The 6,578-nt window shown below is 42.9% G+C and overlaps 1 protein-coding gene across 50 annotated transcripts in view; it reads left to right on the top strand.

Moving 5' to 3' along the window:
- Positions 1-39: 39 nt before the first annotated feature.
- Positions 40-6,578, top strand: part of PPHLN1 (periphilin 1) — a 170,482-nt gene continuing 163,943 nt past the window's right edge. For 29 of the 50 annotated variants that reach the window (XM_060412750.1, XM_060412739.1, XM_060412747.1 and 26 more), the window contains exons 1-2: positions 40-109; positions 438-571. The gene's annotated coding sequence lies outside the window, so the exon portion shown is untranslated. The remainder of the gene's footprint in view (positions 110-437; positions 572-6,578) is intronic. The other 21 variants (XM_060412749.1, XM_060412745.1, XM_060412748.1 and 18 more) reach the window with 2 other exon arrangements.

Raw genomic sequence — 6,578 nt, 5'->3', positions numbered from 1 at the left:
GGGCGGGCGCTCTTGCTGACGTCTTGAGTGTGCGCCGGAAGTGCTTCCCCGGGAGCGCGGCGACGAGCGGGCGACTACATTTACGGGATCTCCAGGCGGCCCAGAGTTGGTGAGCGCTTTTTACCTTTACGAGAGGTGGGTGGGGGAGGGCACGCGGCCTCCTGCACCCGGGAGGGGGCAGCGAGCGGGCGGGCGGGCGTTTCCGCGGTGGGACGTGGAGTTTCCCGCTGAATTTGAACTGTGCAGGGATTCTGCTCCTGCTGTTGAGGGGGAGAGACGCAGCAAGTTTGGCATAAAGGAAATTGTTGAGTCTGTGGTATAGGTTCACTTCTCTTTAGCACCATAATAGGCAAAAAGAGGGCTGAGCTAGGTGGCATCGGTGACCCCAGGTCAGTTAGTAAGTCGATAAATTTACTGAATGTGTTCGACGTGCCCAGTTTGGTTATAGGCACTTCAGGAGTTACAAAAAAGTGTAAAGCGGCCTTTTTCTGGAGGATCCCTCAGTCTTGTTGGCGAGACAAGGTCAATTTGGGGACACTCGAATTCACACGAAGACTCATCCTGAGTATTGGTATGGACAACTGTAAAACTTCCTGGCACCTTTTTTCTCCCTATAAATCTGTAATGGGCAAACACTGCTTTTTCTCTAAGTGGCTGTAAACAGGCCCATCATTCCTACAGAAACATCAGAAAATAATGCAGGGTAGTTTATACTTCTACCCACCGGCACACGCAGACCAGCCCTCTAGCCATTCCTGGGAGCCTGCGTGCCAGCAGCCCGGAACTCAGAGCCTCTCGTGGAGCCTGCACGATCAATCCAGGTCGAAGCTGATGTCTTCTAGAGAGACGGAAGTGCAATCCAGCCAGGGCGCAGCAGAATTTTGAGACGCCTGAAGGCCTCTGTGTCCGCCAGGGGACCGCTGGGACTAATTCTTTTGGCAAACTTGTGGCCAGCCAAAACTGCCATGCTTCACATCCCTGTTAATCCTTGGTTACCGCCTGAGATGTAAGCCCTTTTGTTCTTCTATGCTACACCCTCATCCCCGTGCTGCTTTGTGCTGGCTCCCTCTCCCTTTAGGCTATCACTGCTTCTCCCTCCTTTCTTCCCACATTTCACCCCTCAAGACAGGAGCTGTGTTCTCTGAAACCTGCTCTGCTTAACAAACTCTTTTACAGATTCAACCTCTTTATGGAAATTATCTTAAATCTCTTGACTCTAATACTTGTTTTTTCTCTCCAGTCATGTCAGTTGAGCCCTTTCTCCGACCCCTGCATTTATGGGTGGATCATGGCTCTTGCTTCCCTGGCTTAGGCAGTAAAAAATCTGCCTGCAATGTGGGAGAACTGGGTTCGATCCCTGGGTCGGGAATATACACTGGAGAAGGAAATGGCAACTCACTCCAGTATTCTTGCCTGGAAAATCCCATGGACAGAGGGACCTGGAGGGCTACAGTCCATGGGGTCACAAAAAGTCGACTGAGCAACTAACACTTTCTTTCATGGCTCTAGACATATTCAACTTATTTCCATTTCTAATGCTTTTATCTTCTGTCAGTGTCTTTGCAAAGTTCTTTTTTTCTCTGAGACATTTGATTTTCCTTATCCCAAGCCTACCCCTTTCTGGTTTATTCCTACAGCTGCTAAAAAATCTCAGTTTTAGTCACTTTCTCTGCATGGTATTCCTAACCTCCCACAGACAGAGTTAAGTACTCTTGCCATGTGCTAAGTGCTCTCTACTTGCCTTTTAGTAGCATTTATCAGATGCATCCTGATTGCTTACCTCTTTGTCGTTGCTACTATGCTAGGCTTTAGCTCCTAGGAGGAACTGTCTTGTTTACATTTATAACTCTAGTGCCTAATAGGCAGTCAAGAATTTCTTGAATCATTGCAGTTGCTGCAGATAGAGTCTCAGAATTCAGGTGGTTGATGTCATCTTCTGATTTTAAAATGTAAAAATCTTTCAAAAGGCATCAGCTGCTTCTCAGCTACAGCTGCTTTGGCTATGTGACTGTGTGCTCCCAGTGTTGCCAGAGCGCCCAGTTCTTTTCAAGGAAAGTTGGAAATACAGTTTCTTAAAGAGGCTATCTCCTAGTTTGTAGATGTGGTCAATGGAATAATGTTTTATTAAGAAAAAAGAAACCTGGGCCAAACAGGTCACATGTGGCTTCTTAGTCATTGGTTTGGAATCTGTTTTAAGTGTTGTAGGGTTCAGGAATGGGCTTTCTGGAGAATAACAGATCTTGAACTGGGCCTTGATGGATGTTTGGAAATTGAGTGAGAGAATGAAAAGAAGTATTCCAGTTGGAGAAGTAAGTGTTCTTACTCTAGGGTAGTGTTCTAACTCTAGGGCAGTGTTCATTACTTTGTGACGCGGTGAGGAGGAAGGCATGGAGAGAACAGGAGGTTAGGTGAAATAACAGAAAGGGGGCATATGAAGGGCAGAGACGTTTGGATTTGTTACAGTTAACTAATAAACTCTTAGGGTTCTTTTTCAGGGAGACTTCAGCTATGAATTTTAGCATGGTTAATTGAGTGTCTGTCATAAGCAGGGAATGGAGGGTAAAAGACAGGAAGGAGCCTGGCCAGTTAAGACTGTAACCTTTATCCATATGTGAAATGAGGTTTAGATTTGAAAATATTATACTCAGTCAAACATCTGATAATTTTGCCTGTTAATTTCCGTTACTTGTTCACTTACGATGAACAGTCAAGAAGCTACTGCTGCTGCTGCTGCTAAGTCGCTTCAGTTGTGTCCAACTCTGTGACCCCATAGACGGCAGCCCATGAGGCTCCCCCGTCCCTGGGATTCTCCAGGCAAGAACACTGAAGTGGGCTGCCATTTCCTTCTCCAATGCATGAAAGTGAAAAGTGAAAGGGAAGTCGCTCAGTCGAGTCCGACGCTTAGCGACCCCATGGACTGCGGCCCACCAGGCTCCTACGTCCATGGGATTTTCCAGGCAAGAGTGCTGGAGTGGGGTGCCATTGCCTTCTCCCAAGAAGCTACTACTAAGTATTTAATACTTAAAGAAGTTTTCTTAAAACAGTGGAAAGTCAGGTAACGTGGCACTAGTAGAGAATGCAGCACTTTAACAGTACTCAGTTCTGATGTTCATTATGAAGCGAGCAGTGATCTTTCTTCTAGCTTCTTCACCTTCAGTCCATCCTGTGTAGTTTGAGGTTAATCTTCTGGAATGACATTTTCCTCTCACTTTGTTTCTAGGTTTAAAAGCCTGCAGGGAGCTCCTCCTCTAGTTTTTTGCTTTGTTGTGCCATTTAATGCCTTTGAATTTGTTCTCTCTGCCCTTGCCTGTTTGCTCTGTGAAGCAATGCGATATGGTGGAAAAGGCTTCACTTTTAAAGTCATATAGGCCTGAGTCTGCGGAGAAGGCAATGGCACCCCACTCCAATACTCTTGCCTGGAAAATCCCATGGACAGAGGAGCCTGGTAGGCTACAGTCCATGGGGTTGCTAAGAGTCGGGCATGACTGAGCGACTTCACTTTTGCTTTTCACTTTCATGCATTGGAGAAGGAAATGGCAGCCCACTCCAGTGTTCTTGCCTGGAGAATCCCAGAGACAGTGGGCCCCCGTCTACGGGGTTGCACAGAGTTGGATACGACTGAAGTGACTTAGCAGCAGCCGGCCTGAGTCTGATTCTAGGCTCCCTAAGCCTCTGAGATTTGAGCTTTTCAGAGCCTCTGTGTTTTTTTCTGGAACGGGAGGGATAATATCTTCTTCAGGGGAGGAAATGAAAGCTTGTTAAGTACCTAAGCAGGCTCATTTTTGCTCCTTTGCAAAGCGAATCTTCTGCCTCATCATTTGTATCTTTCTTAGGCACATTTCCATTCTGTTTTCTTGGATTCTACCATTTATTGTTGCTCATCCGCATTTAAGTGATCTTATATTTGATTATAGCTTCCCTGGTGGCTCAGATGGTAAAGCGTCTGCCTGCAATGCAGGAGACCCAGGTTCAGTTCCTGGGTTGGGAAGATCGCCTGGAGAAAGAAATGGCAATCCACTCCAGCACTCTTGCCTGGAAAATCCCATGGACAGAGGAGCCTGATAGGCTACAGTCCATGAGGTCGCAAAGAGTCGGACACGACTGAGTGACTTCACTTCGCTTCACTTCATATTTGATTATATTTGAATTTTCTTGGCTTTTTTAAACTGCCATTGCCTGTATTTATCTCTGAGCACTGAACAGTGATTAATTTCTGTGGATTCTTTGCTTTGACCATTTTAGTTGACATCCAGTGTTTTTATTTTCCTCATACACTTTATATTCTAAAATTTATTTTTGTTTCAGATGTCTGGAATTTTAAACATTTTCAAGTAGAAATAGTATTATGTAATTTTTAGGCTCAGGCCAACAATTCAAAACTTATTTTAATTTAGAATATCAGGAATATGTTTACCTTGCTGTAACATCAATGGATCACATCCTAAGGTGAAATAAGTTTAAGATTTAAAAAAAAAATGTCCCAGGCAACTATATAGGGATTTTGGAGAATAAGATCTAAGTATTAGTATTTTTTGAAGCTCTCTAGATGATCCTCACGTGAAGACAGGGTTGAGAATCACTGCTTTAGGTGCTGGAGCTAAAGGATTCTCATTGGTACCATTTGCTCAAAAATGAAGTGGCATTAGTGTCAGGAGAAGTGTGATAAGACTCATAATCTAATAGTGCTCATTGGAAGTTTTCTGAATAACCAAAAGGTAAAAACCAATATTTAGGTTCTCCAGAATAGCTCATATAGTGGTCATATGAATAATATGTTTATTTGGCCTATATTTAATAAGTACCTTTACTCTGCTAAACAACAGAAGTAAGAGAGGTACACAGTCATTGCCTTTGCAGTGGTGTTTAGTTTGGGAGGGAGGAGAGGAAGGAAAGTAAATTGAATATGATGTTATATAGTACTAATATAGTAGGGTGCTTTAAGAGGCCTGAAGAAGAAACGTCACTCTTTCTGGAGAATATAAGAAAATCTTACATTTTAGCTGAATCCTGCAGGAGGAGTCGAGAGTTAAGGCAGATAAGTTGAAGAAAGATACTCTAGGCAGGAGAAAGGTTGCCATGATAGGGTGATGAGAAATAGTGGCATACTTGCAGAACAAAATTGTAGTTTGGTGTGTCTGGAGGTTCTGGAGACTGTCTGGGAATTGGTAGGTGAAACTGGAGAGATAAGAGAAAAGTCAAAAATAAGCCTTTTTCAAGTTTAGGCGGAGACTTCATTCTTAGGAAATGGGAGAGTCACTGAGAGATTTTTAAACTAGCTGTCTTATGAGAACACTCTTGCTATAGTTGTTGGGTGTAGGAGGTGACATCAGAAGCAAGGAGACCAATGTTTTACTGTTGGAGGGTCCAATGACTAGATTAAAAGGATATGAACAAAGACATTGATTGCTGGGATAGGGGAGTGGAGACATGTGCCTTATATATTGAGGTGATAGAAATAATTGGCTTTAGTTAACTGAGATATGATAAATTTTGGTTCTTGTGTGACTCAGGTTTCTGATTTGGGCCTTTGGTTATCCGATATGGTGTCACTGACCAAAATAGGGAAGACAGGAGATGAAGCAAGTTTCTGAGTAGTGTGAAGGCATACTGAATTGGAGGTGCTGTGAGATATCCTCTTGAAAGGAAGTGGGGATGTGGGAGTCATTTATCTAAAGAGGGCATGTTACCAGCATTAACAGATATTTTCCATGGATACTGAACATATACATTGTATGGATTGTTCTAGGTGCTTAATTTTAATAAATTAACAATGTAGATCATGTAGTTCATATTCCTAGTAGCAAGGAACCAGTAATGTAGATCAGAGTTATCTAGTATCTTAGCTGATTAGTGCTATGAGAAAAAAATAGCAAAATTAGGGGAATCTGGTAGAAAAATGATATTAAGACGACTTTGGAAGTGACATTGAGGGTTAACCATGCAAATAACCTGGAGAAAAGCATTCTGGGTGGGGAACTGCTAGTGGAAAGGCCTGAAATGTTACCTAATTGCTCACTGTGGTTTGCTATCAAATCAGTTATTGAATGAATATAAAGAGTGAAAGGAATGCATTGGGGAAGGAAGGAAAGCTATTTATCCTGAGTGTATTTAATACTGGAAGTTGACTAGAGAGATCTTTCTCTAATGCCTTACCTGTGGAATCAAAGCATAAATAGTTTGACAGGAGGATATTGCACTCAGCATTCTTTATGGTCCAGCTCTCATATCTGTACATGACTATTGGAAAAACCATAGCTTTGACTGTATGGACCTTTGTCGATGAAATGATGTCTTTGCTTTTTAATACACTGTCTAGATTTGTTATAGGTTTCCTTCCAAGGAGCAAACATCTAATTTCATGGCTGTAGTCTCCATCTGCAGTTATCTTTGAGCCCAGGAAAATAAATCTGCCACTGTTTCCATTGTTTCCCCATCTATTTGCCATAAAGTGATGGGACTGGATGCCATAATCTTAATTTTCTGAAAGTTGAGTTTTAAGCCAACTTTTTCACTCTTCTCTTTCATTTTCATCAAGAGGCTCATTAGTTCCTCTTTGCTTTCTTCCATCAGAGTGGTAT

Source organism: Ovis aries, chromosome 3, assembly GCF_016772045.2.
Source record: "Ovis aries strain OAR_USU_Benz2616 breed Rambouillet chromosome 3, ARS-UI_Ramb_v3.0, whole genome shotgun sequence".
Taxonomy (NCBI): domain Eukaryota; kingdom Metazoa; phylum Chordata; class Mammalia; order Artiodactyla; family Bovidae; genus Ovis; species Ovis aries.
Note: the sequence above shows the minus strand (reverse complement) of the source record. Positions and strands in the feature narration are given on the sequence as shown.